This window comes from Xenopus laevis, chromosome 4S (assembly GCF_017654675.1).
Source record: "Xenopus laevis strain J_2021 chromosome 4S, Xenopus_laevis_v10.1, whole genome shotgun sequence".
NCBI lineage: Eukaryota > Metazoa > Chordata > Amphibia > Anura > Pipidae > Xenopus > Xenopus laevis.
The window spans coordinates 13,765,260-13,781,736 of record NC_054378.1 but is presented as its reverse complement, the minus strand read 5'-3'; the positions used below and the strand labels follow the sequence as shown (position 1 = coordinate 13,781,736).

General features: G+C 41.6%; 1 protein-coding gene across 12 annotated transcripts in view; it reads right to left on the bottom strand.

Annotated features, from left to right (window-relative positions):
- Positions 1-16,477, bottom strand: part of astl2a.S (astacin-like metallo-endopeptidase 2 gene a S homeolog) — a 265,316-nt gene that overhangs the window by 138,062 nt on the left and 110,777 nt on the right. Inside the window, exons 1-2 of one of the 12 annotated variants that reach the window (XM_041560933.1) lie at positions 3,305-3,565; positions 3,076-3,200 (exon numbers count right to left, since the gene is read on the bottom strand). The exons of 10 other annotated variants lie outside the window; for them this stretch is intronic. The gene's annotated coding sequence lies outside the window, so the exon portion shown is untranslated. Of the gene's footprint in view, positions 1-3,075; positions 3,566-16,477 lie in introns of those variants that run through there. One more of the 12 variants, XM_041560931.1, reaches the window with a different exon arrangement.

Below are 16,477 nucleotides of genomic sequence, written 5' to 3'. Positions count from 1 at the left end.
AGCCTTTGGTGATCTGCGGTACTTAGGATGGTGGGTTGCCACCTTTATAATGCGCGTCTTGACTAGTACTTGATCATAATCATCAATTGGGGTTACATTAACATCTGAAGGCGTGCCCAAAAGCCCTGGCACGGACCCGTAGCAGAACCGATCCTTGAATCTGAGTAGTTTCTTTGTATAGAATCTTACAACTACAATAAAAGAAGAATAATAATAAACTTCTGCGAAGAATAGACTGTGAAAAGGGAATAACTTAAAAAAGTAAGAGGAACTTATAAGGGAAGGGCAGTGTCTATGGTGCCCTGCGGTAACAGAAAGCATATTTAGGCAAAAGAAAAACAATAAAAACAAAAAAGGTATATGATTAGGCACACAGGACAGAAGACGTTAACAAAAAAAGCAGAACAAATAGAACCCACAATCGCGTCTGTAGCGAAGAATAAATGATGTCAGTTCTGACTTCATGAATAATTAGTATATAAAGTCCCCTCTTCAATCCCTTAAGCCCAAACTGAATGATGACTTAAATCAAGGGCTAAACAGAAAATTCTCCTGAGAGTTCCTGGATTTCTGCCCGTAAGCCACATGCCCGTCTTTCTGGAATAAAGAGGAACCGAGTTCTGCACAGACAGAGTCACAACAATCTGTGGGGAGAATCCCGGCACCACGAGGGGGGGAATTAAACAGAACGGCTGCACCACTGGAAACAATCACGGTGCCATCCAACTGCCAGCGTCCAAAGGCAACTGCCATTGTGCTCCGCAGTTATGTTGGCACAATCAGTCTCCTTAGCAATGCAGCTCTGTCCATGTCCAATCATTAACCCTTTTCACACCAGCTTAATGTTATTAACTATTGCATGTATTCCTCTATACAGGTCCTCCTGGAATAGCCTGCTAGTGATCTATGGGATCCAGAGATATGTGGCTTTTTATTCAGCAGCTCTCCAGTTTGCCAGATGTCAGTAATCCAGTTGCTGGGGTCCAAATGACCCTAGCAACCACACATTGATTTGAATAAGAGACTGGGATATGAATAGGAGAGGCCTGAATGGAAAGATGAGCAATAAAATGTATTGATTATATGCCTTACAGAGCATTTGCTTTTTAGATGGCGTCAGGGACCCCCATTTGAAAGATGGAAAGAGTCCGAAGAAGAAGGCATACATATAATTTAGAAACTAATAAAAAATAAATATTGAAGACCAACTGAAATGTTGCTTAGAATTGGTCACTCTAAAACATACTTAAAGGAGAAGGAAACCCCAGGGCGCGTCTTCTTCCTGCTCTGACCGGCGTCTTCTGGCGCATGCGCAGTAGGAACAGGTACCGTACGGCTCTACTGCGCATGCGCCGAATGTCACGAAGTTTTCCGATTTCACTTCGTGACATTCGGCGCATGCGCAGTAGAGCCGTACCGGTACCTGTTCCTACTGCGCATGCGCCAGAAGACGCCGGTCAGAGCAGGAAGAAGACGCGCGTGGGAGAAGATGGCGACTGCAAACTCCGTGGACAGGACCTGCGCAGAGGGGTGAGTAAAAAGTTAGGGGCATTTGCCCAGGGGGACAGGTAGGCCAGGGGGGGAAGGAGGGAGGGGGGGCAGCACAGGGAGGGGGGAGGGGTTTAGCGCCCTGGGGGTTTCCTTCTCCTTTAAGGTTAACATAACACCCCTTTAACAGTGAATATTAAAGCCAAACAGATGTGTTTACTTCTTACAGAATGTAGCAAGAAATACACAAATAATATATCCCAGCCCACAGCACAGACTGCCAGCACACGTCTAATGCCCCTGAGTGATCTAGCGAGAGATAGTGGCAGGTCTGTACATGAAATTCCTTTACATGAAGGAAAGCGCCCAGCTTGTGAGACCTGCATGTACAACTACACGTCACATACACTCTCTGTTTATCAGAAACCCTGCCCTACGGAGCAGCTACTGATAGGCAGCGCTCTGTATACCAGCCTGCTGAACTGCTCACTAGAAATCATGTTTATTCATCTCTGGAATTGCCAGACGACATTGCACTGTGCCCTTCATACGCTCAGTGGCCATGGAGAGAAGGAAGAACAGGCACTGGCTTTAAAAAAATGAACAGCAAGGGAGGGTAGAGGCAAGGGGAAAGCAACAGGGAAGGTAAGTGGATGATTTAGAGGTAGAAGCAAAGGGTGATGGGAAAGAAGCCATATTGGCAAAGGGAGAACAAACATGGCTAAAGGGAAGCAGCAATGAAAGTGTTACCTGTATATGAGGGTAGCAGCAGTAGTTAAAGAGTTAATAGTATGGGGTAGATTTATAGGGGGAGAAAGAGAAGGAAGAGGTGCAGAAAGAAAACAGGGTAGTTATAGAGGTCACAGGCAAAGAGGGTGTAAGAATAAGGGGAGGTAAGTGTACACTGCAGGGGCAAGAGAGTAAGGGGCCGAAGTAGGCAAAGGGGGGAATGGGGAAAAGGTCTAAATTGAGTAGGTGCACAGAGTCAAAGGGGAGGGGGGGAGGTGGGTAGAGGCAAAGAGGGCAACGGAGAGGAAAGGATTAGGAGGGTCCAGTGGACAGAGGTAAAAAAGGCTGAGGTGGGGTAAGTGGCAGAGGAAGAGGGTGGGAGAGAGTGAGGAGGGGTAGGTGGGCAGTGGAACAAGAGATAAAGGGGGTTATGTGGCCAGAGGCACAGGGAGAGAGTGAGGAGGGGTAGGTGGGCAGTGGCACAAGGGGAGGAGGGGTAGATGAGCAGGGGAAACAGAGAGTGAATGGGGGCGAGTGCAAAAAGAAAGAAGATCTAGGGGTGTTTGTGTGAGTCGGGGTTCGGGGCAGGAGAGCGTACACACACGGGCTGGAATTGAAATGGAAGAAGAAATGGAAGAGAATGGGAAGAGGAAAAAGCAAAGGGAAGAGCAAAGGGAAGAGGAATGGGAAGAGGAATGGGAAGAGTAAAGGGAAGAGAAAGGCCACAGAGACCAATGTATGAGGAAAAGGGAGAGTGACTGGAGATGTGAGACACGACAGAGGGGAAGAATGGGACAGTAGAAAGGGAAATCGTGTGAGAATACACAAGGGAGGAGGAAGAGCAGACGTGTCCCTCACCTTTAGGGAGTCGGTGTCCGGCTACTCAAAATCTGTCTCTGGCTCCGGCGCTACCTCTGCATCCCACTTCCTGTCTCTCCCAACCTGACGTCACTGGATCACGTGATTATCCCAGGGGCCGATTCCTGCTGGAGAGCGGAGCGGTCACGTGATGCGGGGAGTGTCTCTGTGCGAGGAATTCCATTCTCCTCAGTGGCAAGAGCCTGCCCATTAGTCCTGTTCTACTTACCTGAGGCAGGAATGTGAGGCCGCTCTTCCACTCGCAGTTATTCTCTTGTTCAGACAACAACCCCACCCTTCCTGCCCTGGGCTCTTTGATCTCCAGCCCTAATGGCAGAGACTGTCGGGAGTTGTAGTTCTGCTGAACTGAATTCCAAAGAGTGTCCTTCGTTATTGTAACACCTGCATTGTTGTCAATTGTCCCTACATTCCAAACACCGTGTTTCTATAGTCACACTTTCCTGGTCTGTGCTTTGAAAACAAAGTTTTTTCGTGCCCTAATGTGCCAAGTGTGCGTCTCCCAATGCATGTTGGGTAATGTAGTTTTTTGTTCAACAATTTGCCAGCTGCCAAGTTTAATTGTAAGACTCAATACCCAGCATGCAATGGGACAGACTTGTGTAAAAGTTGGCAGTTATCAGATTTTTGGCCTCTGTACCCCAGTTAAGCATTCTCCACATTTTCCGGTGACTTTCCTCAATTTCAGACAATTTTGGGGTAAAAATCTGCCGGCCATCAAAATGTCTAGGGGTTGACCTATTTTACCAATATTATTGAAATTGTATATGAATTATGGTCTTATGGGACCCCTATACCTCCCGGGCCCCCTCTGTAGTTATGTCCCTGGTGATGGGCAAATCTGTCCCATTCTGCTACATGGAAAAATTTGGGAAACATCTAAAATTTAAAAAAAGGAGTATTTTGACATATATTTATTTATTTACTTGTTTTGGCTTTTTTCGCTGCAAATATTGTGCTATTTTTGGGCTACTTTTGACGTGACTCTTGAACTAGTTTTGGGCTGGTTTTGTTAGCTTGGGAGTCTGAGCTTTTGGGATATAAGGGGTTTCCAGGGAAACTCTCCCCACCCCCATATATATATATAATTAGAGTTCTAGTTGTTAATTAGAACAGAAGGGATTGATGGGGGGGGGGCTGCTGGATACAGAGGAACTTGTCAGACTTGTGTCTCTTTGTAGCCTCATTAATTTGAATGATTTTTCTGCAGTGGGAATGAGGGCCCTTACATGACTTAGTACTAGTAGGTGTCAGTGGGGAGAGCAGACACAGGGCCATTGATCTTATTCCTTAATCATTTCATGTTTTTAGCTCCATATGAAACCACTGCCACATTTCTACGGCTCCCGTCACGTCCTATTTAATTTTATATTTATATATGTACCAAGCAATGCACCAGCCAGCAACAAGGAAGCATTGGCAGTATACAGATCTATTTATCATGAGCTAAATGGTGTGAGATCACAATCTACCTTTTGGACACCAAAGCTTAGAATATTAGGTTCCTACCTGGGATGTCAGGGCAGCCGGTTTCCGGTAGGGTTGGCTCAGTATATAGGGTTCCTATATGGGACATAAGGGCGGGCAGCCAGTTCTGTGTTAGTGCTGGCCCAGTACATAGGGTTTCTACCTGGGATGTCAGGGCAGAGGGTTCCATTAGTGTTGGCCCTAGGGATGCACCAAATCCAGGATTCGGTTCGGGATTCGGCCAGGATTCAGCCTTTTTCAGGCAGGATTCGGATTCAGCCGAAATTAGGGGTGGTGAGGTAAATCGCGTGACTTTTCGTCACAAAACAAGGAAGTAAAAATGTTTTCCCCTTCCCACCCCAAATTTGCATATGCAAAGTAGGGGTTCGGATTCGGTATTTGGCCGAATCTTTCACAAAGGATTCGGGGGTTCGGCCGAATCCAAAATAGTGGATTCGGTGCATCCCTAGTTGGCCCAGTACATAGGGTTCCTATATGGGATGTAAGGCAGCCAGTTCTGTTACTATTGGCCCAGTAACATAGGGTTCTTAACTGAGATGTAAGAGGAGTCGGTTCCATTAGGGTTGGACCAGTACGTAGGGTTCCTACCTGGGATGTCAGGGTGGCCTGTTCCATATGGGTTAGCTTAGTACATAGGGTTCCTAAATGGGATGTAAAGCAGCCAGTTTCTGTTAGGGTTGGCCCAGTACATAGGGTTCCTGAGTTGATCTGTTGGTTTTGACAGCACAGACGAGATTTCACAAGCCAATTTAAATCACATTTGCGTTTAATTATCTTTTTTATTGGCAGTGGAAAATGCTTCAGTATTTTATTGAAAGAAAGCAATAAATAATACTGTGATAAAAATAGTTCAAAAGGTACATATAGACTGTACATACTTAGTTACATAATCAGCAATTACACAAAGAAATAAAATAAAACCGGATTAGAAAAATGTAAACAATGAATCCAATTTATACACGACAAATAAAAAGTTTCAACACAACGAGACGAGGCTGGTAATAAATAATATATCCTGATCGAACAGATTGATTTCTATTTCTCACCGACGTTCCTTTTCTACTTTCACCTTATCCGTGATCTCGCGGAGTCCTGATTGGTTAAGCAAGTACAAAAACGAACGAACAGAGGGAAAAGAAGAGCGAAAAGAAAAAGTCGAAAGGCCTTTTGTAAAATCGGGAAGTGTCGGTGACATTGTAGAACAGCTGAGCGACGAGCTGCCAATTGGTCCTTTTAAAAAAGCGCCGAACCTACTGCAAAGGCCGGAGACTCAGAGACACGGTATCACATACCCCCCCATGGGGCCCCAAAGTCACATGACTTTCCCAATAGGGAGTGGTTTATTCTTCGTTCAAGCCTGGGATAGGCTGGACACACTGTTTACATTGCTACTTCTAGCCAATCACAGCCCGTGAACCAATCCCATCCCTGAGAGCAGGGGGCACATACAGAGTAAAGACCATAAACCAAAAACAGACCACCACCATTGTCTTTTCGGGTTGCCCACCTTTTCTGGAAAAAATATCGGCCTATATATTTATCTTTTTTCCCTATTAATAACATTGGGATCAACCATCATTTTTACCGGCCAGGCTGGTAAACATGGCCAGGTGGCAACCCAAAATGTCACGGAGAGAACAGAACACAGGGTCCCAACGCTGAAACCCTAATTTACAGGAAATTTAATACATCTACATTTAGAACGCAAAGGGCACCTGCACTTGGGCAGTAACCCATGGCAACCAATCAGATGATTGCTTCCAGTGGTCAACCTGCAGCTAGCTGAAAAAAGCTAATCACTGATTGGTCGCTATGGGTTACTGGCCAGCTGCAAATTTGCTCAGTTTTTATAAATGAGCCCCAACCCGCTACCCAATAGTTTTTGCACTTGTGTTGGATGCTGGAGACAAGACTAGTTGGGATGGGGTCGGGGCCCTTATCCAAAATGATCTTCGGTTTTCCCAGGCGTTCCCTTGCACTGCCCTTAGCCGGGGGGTTGGCTCAGTACAGCCAATAAGACTTTACCATACTGTATACGCTCAGGCCCCCTGGGGTACTAGGAATCCTTGGAGAAACTGATGAAGATGTTTGGGGGCGACTAATGTCCCCGTGTGCCCTTAACCTAAAGCCCTTTGTCACACCAGTTCACCCCACTATCCTCCAGATATGAAATGCAAATTAAGTGGACCCGCACCGGAGCTTTAGGTCTACGGCTGTGGGGTGTTTCTGAAACCACCTGTTAAAGGAGATATAAAAAATAAACATGTAGGTAATTATGTATAATATATGGTGTTTTGTTTTACTTGGGGCAAAAACTATAATTATCCTTAAAAATGGGCCCTTTATTGGAGCTCCTCTATAGATGTTCACTGGTCCCTGTCGGTGTTTTAAATGAGGGGTGGGCTGGTCCTAACGGTCCCTGACAGAAGCACAGTAGGAGGGGGACAGCCAATCACAGCCCTGCAGTCACACAAACAAAGACAGGCTTTCAGTTCCCTATCAGGTCCTGCTAGCTGCTGATTGGTTCTTGTGCTACAGTGCCTGCAGCTAGAGTCCTTCACAGAACAAATTTGTTAAACCCGCTTGGACTTGGGACCCGGAACCCACCAGGTCCAGACTGAGAATTAAAATAGTCGCTGGCATTTCAGGTACACAGAGGCCCAAGCAGCCCCCACCAGCCCACTAAATAGTGACTTTCTATGGGACCTTATACGCAGCCCCTCTGGCATTTGCCAGAACCCACAGATTGCCAGTCCAGGCCTGCAACCCACATTCTTACCAGCTTGGACCCGCAAGTACCATATCCGCAACCCGATCCGATGACCATCAAGGATCAGGAAGTGCCGTCACTGTAAACCAGAACCGTCAAGTTGGAAGTAAGCGGGGATCCGCAAGAAAAACCTGCTATTGAGAACCGCGTCTATACCCACAACCCACAGGCTACCCGCTTTTTTTCAGGTAACCCGCGGGTACCCGACCCACTGTAGGACTCTACCGCAGCCTCCCCTGCACAGAGAATACAGAGAGCTGGAAGTGGAACAGATGAGCGGGACTAGTAGGGATTTTGCAGAAATTTACAATGAACTAACCAGAACACAACTTTTTAAGTACATTGCTTCTAGATCTAAAAGAGTCAAACGCACCGGTACATTTTTTAGATATGTCTCCTTTAAGACTTGCCATAGCAAAACGCTCTGTTTATAGCGCCCCCTAGTGGTGACCTTGCTTCAGCATATAAAAAGCCCCGGACTACAGCCGACAAAAGCAGCTCCGTGTGCCATAAACCCAATGACCCTTAAAAGAAGCGATTGTCTGGCTTCCGCCTCATATAAATGAATCCTTAGACTGGAGTTAAAAAGCTGGGATCTGTGTACCAGGTAATACCTTTACAAATACAATATAACATTTCTCTGTCTAATAAGACTGTACAAATATAATTAATGTTGCTTGGGTTCAATATTAAATCCAAAAATTATAACACTAGAATCATTTACAAAGTAATGTGATGACCGGCAGGGACTCGGCGAGGTGGAGATACAGTACGTTCGAAAGGGGGAGGGGTTAAGAATTTTTCTTTAAAAAAAAAAAACAAAACCCACATATGAGACAGTGGATCACGGATACAGGGGAGTCGAATGGTACATGGAAAAATGAAGTTACAGAAATATAACAAACAGTAGACTCTAAAATTTTAACCCTAACTAGAATTTTAATCGCTAATTAAAAACTCTGTATTAAAATATCTCAAAGATGTCTGAACAGATTGTTTGATTTTTTTTTTTCTTTTTGTAGCGAGATTCTCCCGGGTCTGGAAATGTAAAATCACGTCGCGTTCCAACGTTGCATAATCATCGGTAGAAGTAGTGTGGGTAAACTGCAAGCGAAAGGGGAGATCCATTAGAGCAAGGGGTGAGGGTGTAGAGGTAAATGGGTGCTACGGTTGCACCCGCTTAAGGGCACCTATCCACAGCCAAAATCACAACACATATTAACAATCTGACCAGTACAAGCCAAACACGTTTAATCAAACTACGATATATATCTTTTTCTTAAAAAACTGCAGGTTTAAAAAAACGAATCCGCTTACTTTCTCAAAGGGTTCTTACACTGAGGGAGGGCCACTACTGATGACCTATACAGAGACTCTACATATGCAAATATAAGCTGCTTGTCAAGTATTTGTCCGCTTCCATCCCCCGACCCACCCACAGTCAGGCCAATGAACTCTACTCATTACTCATAAACCCTAATTTCTATTTAGGAACGAGTTGTCATCCTTCCATACGCGGAGCCGATTCTGGATTTGTAGTTTTTCTCCTCATATAAGCGTCCCAGCTACCTGAGCACTCACAAACCACAAAGTTTCCCAGAAAGAAAAGGAGGAGCCCAAACGGGGATGGTGATTGGGTTTTAAAAGGATACTGTCATCGGAAAACATGTTTTTTCACAAACGCATCAGTTAATAGTGCTGCTCCAGCAGAATTCTGCACTGAAAATCCATTTCTCAAAAGAGCAAACAGATTTTTTTTATATTCAATTTTAAAATCTGACATGGGGCTAGACATTTTGTCAATTTCCCAGCTGCCCCTGGTCATGTGACTTGTGCCTGCACTTTAGAGAGAAATGCTGTTTCTGCAGGCTGCTGTTTTCCTTCTCAATGTAACTGAATGTGTCTCAGTGAGACATGGGTTTTTACTATTGATTGTTGTTCTTAGATCAACCAGGCAGCTGTTATCTTGTGTTAGGGAGCTGCTATCTGGTTACCTTCCCATTGTTCTTTTGTTTGGCTGCTGGGGGGAAAAGGGAGGGGGGTGTATATCACTCCAACTTGCAGTACAGCAGTAAAAGAGTGATTGAAGTTTATCAGAGCACAAGTCACATTGATTTGGGGGCAGCTGGGAAATTGACAATATGTCTAGCCCCATGTCAGATTTCAAAATTGAATATAAAAAAATCTGTTTGCTCTTTTTAGAAATTGATTTCAGTGCAGAATTCTGCTGGAGCAGCACTATTAACTGATTCATTTTGAAAAAAAAAATGTTTTTCCCATGACAGTATCCCTTTAATGAACATGTGGGGAAATAGGTTTAACAGATGAGATTTACAGCAGGACTTTTCATTCTTAGTTGATTTGTTTACCCCAGTTTTCCTCTTATCTGGATATCCCGATAAATTGTGGTAGGGACCACGTGGGCTGAAATCCCCAATGAATATGATTGATTCGCTTGTGCGTGACCACGTGGGATCTTACAGGAGCTTCGGTATTGGTTCCTCTTGTGGTAGTGGGACTATTCTCATTTGGGATTGGCTCATTAGATTAAGGGGGAACACTAGTCCCGCATTATATGTGTCTAGTAGTTTAGTGCTACTCAGTCCCACATTTACAAAGATTCCTGACAAATTGCTAAAGCAATGTCACTTTCACACGTTAACTGTAATTACAGGCGCGTTTGGGGTGTGGCTTTCCCAGTTCTTTGCCTTTGGCGAGCAGAGCTCAGAGCCAATGTCAGTAACAGCACTGTAATCTCGCCGCGAGGTTTCACTTTTCGGGCAATAATGTGATATTTTGGTGAATCACTGGATTTGGGAAGGGGGTGGGGAACCAAAAGGTGTGAGCAATAGATAATGACTGAGGTTTCAATAAAAAAACGCGGGAAACCCCACACGTTACTGGAATTGCTCATCCGGCCAAATCGGGCTACTGATTAAAATAAAAGATTGAAAAATGAATAGTAGAGGTCCGGAGTGGAAGGATTAATAAATACTAAAAAAACAATAAAACAACAGTAGTTTTGACTGCCAGGGTCAGGGACAACATGGAAAAAGGAAAGGGTGCAATAATTACAAAAAACATTCTAGAACATGGAACATAGAAAAAATGTGTAGTAGACGCCTCTTTGAGGACTTCACAGTGTGAGTGAAAAGAAGAGCTGCTTGTGATACAAAATCTACAGGGGAGAGAATGCAGGGAGGAAGCTTCTATTATTCTGGGGGCTATTTAGAGTCATTTTAGAGATCCTTTCAGATGGATGTTAAAGAGCTGGAGAGAGTGCAGAGAAGTGCAACTAAACTGATAAAGGGGATGGAAGATTTCAATTATGAGGGTAGACTGTCAAGGTTGGGGTTACTATTTAATAGTGCAATAGAGGATATTATAGACAGATAGAAAATAGAATACAGTATATTCCACTACAGTCTTTCTTTCAAAACTGTGATTAAACATGTGTAACGTGCTCATAGACTAATGCCTCCTCTCCTGCTGCCACCCGGAACCGTTTTGTAGGCTCGGGTACAGGCAAACGTGGAAGTTTCAGGGATATGTATTCATGTGCAAAATCAACTGAGTTTGTCTGACCAACACAAGTGTTCCAAGTGCAGGCAAAAGAGGAGGCTAATGCATATTTCAGCAGGTCCCATTTCCACTCAAACATAACTAAAGACTCCTTTGCAATTGTGTCAGTCAAGCTGAAATCCTTCCATAGGTTACAGTACTATTTTAATTTATAATCAGCCTATAGAAGAATCATGCCACCACAACCCAGTGTAAAGCGCCCAAAACATTGTGTATTCTTCCTTGATATAATAAACCATAGGGGCTCCTGTTTTTGAACAGCTTTGGTGTGCAGGCTCTGATTTTCATGCCACAACTTTTTACTAATAATGACATGCTCCTATGTATTTTCATAAGACCATGCCAGTCTTGCTTAAAATATTTAGGCATTTAAATTGGAAAAAATGTATTAAAAACTGTACCAATTAACCCCCCCCCCCCAGTGAAGATCTTGATATCTGCCAAAAATACACCTATATTCTGCTTAGGGAGAATTTCAAACAACCAGTGTCTATATTGACCAAATTGTTTTATTTTGTCCTGACTCTTCTGATCCCTGTCCCAAGAAATATCCTCAAGGACATGCAGTCAACATTTTTAGAAATCTACCTGGGCTAAGTCTAGACATAGGATCTCTAAAGCCATAATGTTGGTGCATACTCTAACATCCATTGATATTGGGAAAGTCACACATAAGACAGTATGTACAGGCAGAGAATATGGACCTTAGCAAAAGGTAAGAAAGATGCATGCAAAAAATGTTATATACCCTCTAGATTAGATGAGATCAGATATCCAATGCTGAAAGTGTCAGCTGTTTGATTCATTGGCATAACTGTAAGCCTTAAACATTACATTAATATGGGGGTGGGTTTAGTTAATGTCACAATGATCTTATCTGTAATCCTTGAACATTAAAGAGATACTGACAGTCAGGCTGGCAAAACAGTCAGGCTTAGGAACTTTTAGTGACACTTAATCACAAAAGTAGCCCTATCAGTGAAAATGGTCAACATGAATTATGGGTAATTTTAAATATAAATGTATATTTAAAAAAGTTGTATTTAAGTGTTACTGTCCCTTTAAGATAATATGGGGGCGGGGCTTAATTGTGATGTCACAATGAACAGAGTTAACTTGTTACCTGACATTCCAAACACCTAATCATTGCTATCCAGCACACGAGAGAAGAAGAACCTTAGCGAAAGGTAAGTAAAATCCAAACAAACAATTCTATATACCCTGTATATTATGGGATGTCAAATTATGAAAGTTTCAGCTGTTTGACTAATTGGCATATCTGTAAGCCTTAAACCTTAAATTAATATGTGGCTGACTAAATTATGTCATAATGACTGTAAGACTCAAGTTAATAAGAGTTGACTTGATACCTGACACACCAAACACCTATTAATTTCATTCCAGCAACACGAGAGAAGAAGAACCTTAGAGAAAACACACGAGTGAAAAAGAACCTTTAGAGAAAACACCACGCAAGTGAAGAAGAACCTTAGAGAAAGCACAAGAGTGAAGAAGAACCTTAGTGAAAGGTAAGAAAAATACATACAAAAATCTCTATATACCCTGTAGATTGTGGTTAAATTTGAAAGTGACAGCTGTCTTGATATATATAATTGGCATATCCGTAAGCCTTAAAACATTACTTTAATATGGGGGGGGGCTTAATATGATGTCACAATGATCATATCTGTAAGCCTTAATTGATATGGGGGCGGGGCTTAATTATGATGGTCACAATGAACAAAGTTGATTAAATACCTGACCACACCAAACACCTAATCATTGGTATCCAGCACACGAGAAGAAGGTCCTTAGCAAACCGTAATAAAGATGCAAACAAAAAATCCATACACCCTGTAGATGTGGGATGTCAAATTATAAATGTGCCAGCTGTTTGACATATCTGTGAGCTTTAAATTAGGGATGCACCAAATCCAGGATTCGGTTGGGATTTGGCCAGGATTCGGGCCTTTTTTAGCAGGATTCGGCTGAATCCTTCTGCCCGGCTTGAACTGAATACGAATCCTAATTTGCATATGCAAATTAGGGGTGTAGAGGGAAATCGCCTGACTTTTGGCACAAAACAAGGAAGTAAAACATTTTTCATCTTCCCACCCCTAATTGCATCTGCAAATTAGGATTTGGATTTGTTCGGTATTCGGCGAATCTTTCACCCAAGATTTCGGGAGTCGGAAAAATCCAAAATAGTGGATTTGGTGCATCTCTACTTTAAACATTAAGTTAATATGGGGGTGGGGCTTAATTGTAACATCACAATAATTAGATCTGTAAGCATTGAACATTAAAGTGTACTTATAGTCAGGTTTAAGAACTTTAAGTAACAGAATGGAGCATTATCAGTGAAAATGGTCAAGATGCCCTACAGATAACTTTCAGTGTACATAAATAACTTGCAAAGTAATTTTTAGTGTTACGATCACTTTACGTTTATATAGGGGTGTGGCTTAAATGTGATGTCATAGTAAACAGAGCGGTGTGAAGGATAAATAAACCCTATTATACCCTGTGTAGGCTAAATCAGATAAAAAGTTGGGTTTGATTTTGCTTTCCTCTACAAATCAAATTAAGTAGATTTTTCTGTTTTTCTTTACAGATTTCTGTGAAAGTTTCTGCACATAGAGAGACTTGCTGAAAGCAAGGAAAATGCTCAGAAACTTAACCGCTTGTTTTACGGTAAGTCTATTAAAAAAGATAGGGGGTAGAATGGTGAGAAATACAAGTGCCAAAGTGCACAAAATATGGGGCTATAATAATGGCGCCAGAAGAGGAAAACCTGGTAACACTTCTCCTTTTGGGGTTACAGAGAGGATTAATAATTATTGAGTAATGTCCCTCATTATTTGACTCATTAATAAGCATTTCCCTCTTATTATCAAGTACCTGAATGAGTTATCATTATGTGCACAGAGATTAAAATCAGTTATTTTAGAGCAAAGTGGGCTTCATATATATTAATTTCTTTATATTTGTCATTATTAAAGTCAGAAGTTGCATTTGAGCCCATTTTAGTATGTTGTATGCAGTTGTCTTACTTTCTTCCTTACTTAAATATTCTATTGTTCTTTTATCCAAAACAGGGACAAGAGAGTTCAACTCATTTCAAGGTAATGGATTGTATTTTATAATTACTTTTTATTGTGTATATGACTTAAAAAACACATTTTTAGTATGGCTATAGAGGAAGGTGACCCACGGTCAGGCTGCTTCTTCTATAGTTGCATCACTTCTTTATAATTACTTTATATTATTTAATATTCTTTGGTCACTTTGCTTTTTTTTTTTGTTTTTAATAATATATTTTTTTAATATCTCTAGGAACCCAGAGGAACATTGGACCTGGGAAAACAGATTGGCGACGGCTCCTTTGGCCAAGTCTACAAGGTAAACTAAAGTATCTAACACAGAGATAGCAGATAAATAATAACAAATTGGTTGGTCGCCTATGAAATAATTATTAGGGTGGTGTAGATCTTGAGACAGTTTCTAAGACGGTTTGCAATTGGTCTTTTTTTAATTAAATATGGTGTTCTGCAGCTCAAAAATTTAGAATTTCAGGAGCTATCTAGTTTTTATTTACTATAGCAACTATGTACCAGACTGGAAAATGAATAGAAATTATAGAGCATTGAGCAACAGATTTACATAAACCAGATAAATTTATAAACTGCAAGCTGGTATTGAGAAAAACAATTCATTGAAAAAAAATGATTGAAATAAAAAATAAAGATGAACAAAAACTTTGTGAAGAATAGGTCATTCTGTATCAGGCTAAAATGTAACATAAAGGTAGACTTCCCCTAAAGCTTTGATTAATTCTGCTGTAAGCATGGCTACCTATAAACATCTTATAATAAGCTAGCCTGTTATTATAGGAAATTATCTAAAGATGGGAACTATAGAGGGATGGGTAGTGAAAAAGGCAAGTTTCAAATGTTAACAAAATCCTTTTTTTGCTTTTACAGGGACTCAATCTGAAAACCAACAATGTTGTGGCCATTAAATTGATGAACCCTTCTGAGGTAATATATCTTTTTCATTAAATTATGAGAAAACTCATCATTTTGCCTTTACGTAAGAAAGTGCACTGTATTTACAAGTGTTTCTATTTACCTAGGATACTCTGAAGGAAATCAAGAAGGAGATTAAGATCCACAAAAAAGCATCAAAGCATGAAAACATCGCCTCATTCTATGGAGCCTATCAGCAACCTGGCTCCACAATGATGCCTATAATGGTAAGACTATGTTTGTACAGATACATAGGGGCCGATTCATCAAGCTCGAGTGAAGGATTCGAAGTAAAAAAACTTTGAATTTCGAAGTATTTTTTGGGCTACTTCGACCATCGAATGGGCTACTTCGACCTTCGACTACGACTTCGAATCGAAGGATTCGAAGTAAAAATCGTTCGACTATTCGACCATTCGATAGTCGAAGTACTGTCTCTTTAAAAAAAACTTCGACCCCCTAGTTTGGCAGCTAAAAGCTACCGAAGTCAATCTTAGCCTATGGGGAAGGTCCCCATAGGCTTGCCTAAGTTTTTTTGATTGAAGGATATTCCTTCGATCGTTGAATTAAAATCCTTCGAATCGTTCGATTCGAAGGATTTAATCGTTCGATCGAAGGAATAATCGTTCGATCGTACGATCGAATTTTCTGCGCTAAATCCTTCGACTTCGATATTCGAAGTCGAAGGATTTCAATTCCTAGTCGAATATCGAGGGTTAATTAACCCTCGATATTCGACCCTTGATGAATCGGCCCCATAGCGTTGACTACTCTTACCCATATATTGTTCAGCTAAAACTATTGGCTGGATGAGTATGAGGGAATATGTAGTACACCTGTTCTACCTTGTTTTTTACTAAACTCAATACTATGGGGAGCAAACAGGAACATGCTATTAATATTTGTCTTTTTCTTGCAGATTGAAATGGAATTTTGTGGAGGTGGGACACTCTCCCAACTGATAGACAACCCTTATAGTCAAGGTCTTCCCGAATCTTGTATCGCTTATGTATGTCGGGAAGTGTTGAAGGTACGTCAGGCTCAACTTATTCAAGCATGTTCTAAGTATTTATTTATAATTTGTGTTAGAGAACATTGACAAATTGCTATTTTATTCTTGTTTTTTTTTGCTTTTTCTTTATTACAGGGTCTGTCACACCTCAACAAAAAGCACATAATGCACAGAGACATCAAGCCCCTCAATATTGCGCTAACCGAAGACGCCGGGATACGTTTAAGTAAGAAAAATTGATCTAATCTATGATAATTAAAGGATATTGTTTTTTTTTATTAATCCATTGCAGATTTTTTAGTTTTGCCACCTGGCAGTATTTTAAACACCTTGCTTAAAATTATTCTTGATACCAATGATATTAATAGCATAGATAACAAACATTCCAATGGCATGCCGAAAATGGTGTCAATTCTGGCTCCAAAGGGTGATTATATATTTATAGAATTTTAGTTTCATATACAGCAATACCTGTATAGGATTCCATTGTAAAGACTGTTACTA